Source organism: Palaemon carinicauda, chromosome 14 (genome assembly GCF_036898095.1).
Source record: "Palaemon carinicauda isolate YSFRI2023 chromosome 14, ASM3689809v2, whole genome shotgun sequence".
NCBI classification, from domain to species: domain Eukaryota; kingdom Metazoa; phylum Arthropoda; class Malacostraca; order Decapoda; family Palaemonidae; genus Palaemon; species Palaemon carinicauda.
The window spans coordinates 33,708,891-33,713,132 of record NC_090738.1 but is presented as its reverse complement, the minus strand read 5'-3'; positions in this window follow the sequence as shown (position 1 = coordinate 33,713,132).

Genomic DNA, 4,242 nt, shown 5'->3' with positions numbered 1-4,242 from the left:
ACTCATAAATGGCAGAGGCCAGGGACAATGTCATTGCCCTGGCAAGCAGTACAGTCCCCTAGAGACTGACCATATATACATTTTAAAGGTTTAATTCTCACTCATAATTGGCAGAGGCAAGGAACAATGACATTGCCCTAGCAAGCAGGACAATGCCCTAGAGACTGACCATATATACATTTTAAAGGATTAATTCTCACTCATAATTGGCAGAGGCAAGGAACAATGACATTGCCCTAGCAAGCAGGACAATGCCCTAGAGACTGATCATATATACATTTTAAAGGTTTAATTATCACTCATAATTAGCAGAGGCAAGGAACAATGACATTGCCCTAGCCATGACAATGCCCTAGAGACTTACCATATATACATATGATCAGGGACCAAGCTAGGACCAGGGAGGGCCAGGTAATGGCTGCTGATGAGCCAGCAGGTAGACATATAGGCTCCCCAAATCCCCCCATCTTTAACTGACAAGGTTGGAGTAATTACTCAAAAGTGTCACTATTTGTGAATTGTATATGCACACTTTTGAATAATCACTCCATTTTTAATTCAGTGAAAGTGTATGTAAAAGTAGGCTGTGGATTTTCCTAATGAAATAAATTTTGATTAATATTAGGGTCGAAAATATTTATTTAGCTATACATTTATCGAATCAGTTAACAATTCATCCTTTTATTTAATATACCGTTTTTAAAGGACATTAAATATATTGAAGTATCTTTTATTCTTACATTTTTTTTTGTATCATAATCAATTTAACTTCGCTTCAAATCCAAAAATATGGTCGAACTGTAGTAGAAAGGTAAAAGCCATAAGCCATTCTCCCCAGTGAAATTCAAATGCTCAGGGGTAGGAAAAGATGAAACACATTTAGGATAAGGGCCTAATCAGTATCCTCTAGAGAGTACCAAAATTTTGACTCATTTCCGTGGGAGGAGTTTAAAGGTTTAAAGGCCACTCATGAATGTCAGAGAACAGTGGCATTGCCCTATCAAGCAGGACAATGTCCTAGAGACTGACCATAATACATATGATCAGCGCCCAAGCCCAAGCCCCCTCTCCACCCAACTTAGGACCAAGGAGGCCCAGGCTATGGCTGCTGATAAATCAGTTGATAGACCTATAGGCTCCCTCAAACCCCCACCCCCATCATCAGCTCCCAAGGATGGTGAGGTTGCAGCAACCAAATGAACTAACGAGTTTGAACAGGCCTCGAACCACAGTCTGGCAATCACCAGGCAAGGACGCTACCACCCGGCCACCACAACAGTAAGTTGAACATTTTCGTCATTAATGGGTAGCTTTTTTCATTTCTGTTTCCTTGCGTCGCCTTTGTCTTTATCTTGTCAAATATTACCTTCTCTTTTCAATATTTGGTTTTTAAAATAAGCTTTTCCTTCTCTTATATAACAGTAGGTACTAAGGTCTTTCCTCTGGACAATTAACTGCAGTAAACGAATGAGTTGAAAATTAGCCTCTCACTACTTAGTAAATTTCTCTAAAAGCTGGCATGTAGTGGTTAAGTTTTTTATTGATTTATTTTTGATAGAATATCTGTTGATAAATGGAACTAATATACCTACAAACACGCGAACAAAACCAACTTATATATATATATATATATATATATATATATATATATATATATATATATATATATATATATATATATATATGTATATATATGTATATATATCCTTTTTGAGTATGGATACTTTAACGTGTTTAAATGTTTTACGTTTCACCATTATCAGCAAAGCTGTACTGTGTAAGTTTGTTTGCTGTGAGCGTTCAGACTAAAATCTCCCAATTTCACTAATCTGCAGTGGCTAGTGTGGTGATGAAAACTGGCCAAATCCAGGGGACTCGAAACGGTGGCATTTGTTGTTGTTTTTGCTGTTATATATATATATATATATATATATATATATATATATATATATATATATATATATATATATATATATATATATAAATACTTATATATACAGAATATATACACATATATATATACATATATATACACATATATACATACGAACTTTTATATATATATATATATATATATATATATATATATATATATATATATATATATATATACACATATATATATATATACATTTAAATATATGTATATGTATGTATATGTGTATATATATATACATATATATATATATATATATATATATATATATATATATATATATATACATTTAAATATATGTATATATATATATATATATATATATATATATATATTATATATATATATATATATATATATATATACATATGTGTGTGTTTGTGTTTGCGTATGTGTGTAAATTATGTACGTGTGAAACATCATGCTAATGAAATGATATACGAGTCATGCAAGATGAGAAAATTGAATGAAATACATTTTAATCCTGGGAAAAATAGATAACCCATATCTCCGAATTGAATCATGAGATCTGAATTGCTTCCTGTATTCCATTTTTAATCTTCGGTAGCAAGAGTTCAAACAAAGGCTTTGTAAATTAAGGTCAGATCCAATGCTTGAATAGTGACGTCATGTCAACCTTGATGCCCTCTTAAAATTTTCCTGCGGCGTTTGCTGATATATATATATATATATATATATATATATATATATATATATATATATATATATATATATATATATATATATATATATATATATGTAAATATATATACACTGTATATGTATATATATATATGTATATATATATATATATATATATATATATATATATATATATATGAATATAAAATATATTTTTCCATATTGGAGCTCTTGGGCTTATAGCATCTTGCTTTTCCAACTAGTGTTGTATCTTAGCTGATGATAATAATATATATATATATATATATATATATATATATATATATATATATATATATATATATATATATATATATATCTATCTATCTATCTATATATATATATATATATATATATATATATATATATATATATATATATATGTGTGTGTGTGTGTGTGTAATAGAGAGAGAGAGGGGTGGGGTGGGCCTCTGATCAAGAAATACTCCAATTTTATAAATATTCTAAATTTTCAACTTATAGCAGAGATTGCTCCATACTGATTTGCTTTAATACGCTGAAAATAACTATGTATAAATGATATCATTTCTCGCTGCTGTACTTCAGAGATGTCTGATGTTCCCAGACACTTTTTTTTTTTTTTTTAAAGTCAAATTTATAATACGAGTATTTCAACCTTAAATGCCATACATACAAATTTACTTATGTCTTTGCAAGTAGGGTTACTTCCTTTCTAGCGACAAATTTGCCAAAATGTCAACACCTTTTATCATGTTTTTTTTTTTTTTTTTTTAAATAACCTTACGTTAGTATATACAAATATACTTTTTATATTGAGAGATTTTAAATGTATTCTGAGAGAGAGAGAGAGAGAGAGAGAGAGAGAGAGAGAGAGAGAGAGAGAGAGAGAGAGAGAGAGAGAGAGAGAAATTATTATTGTTTTTCTGCATTCTCTTTGTGGTGTCCTCACTCTCTCCTTGTCCCATCTGAATAAACAACCCTTTGAGTAACCGTCCAAAAGAGCTTTTCTTTAGAAAAGACAAGAAGTCTATCATCATCATTCTTTGGGCTCAGGGGAATGGCTTCTTAGAGCAGATGCCTCCTTTATGGGAGACAATGGCCCCGCAGGGAACGTTAATGGGATTCCGTTTTGACCTGGGCCAAGCTTATGACCTCGCCTGGGGGGTGTTCCCGACCTCGCTTCTGCAAGACCCCGCTGACACGCCCACTGACCTGATCTTTTATCCCTGGATTTAGGCTGAGGGGGATTATGGTGAAGGATCAGTATCGCTTCGGAGATGTCTTAATAATTTTATTGTTTTATTGGTTGTGGATTTTTTTTAGTAGCTCAAACACGCGGTTTATCCTTTTGGCATAGTTTTTACTTTTATTTGAATAATGATATTAAGTTTATAAAACTGACTTAGTTTCCTTATTCTTATTTTCATTCGCAATTGGTTAATATCTTCAGACGTATATAGGCTATTAGTAGCCTATTACACACTCTTTGAATACTTTTGATACAAGCCCTGAATCCTATGTGAATGAATGAAGAAATGCTACGGCCTTTAGTTGAATTTAAGAGGCTATTAAGGCTATTCTACATAATCACACACGCGGGCACACACACGCATACGTGTGTGTGTGTATATGTATATATATAT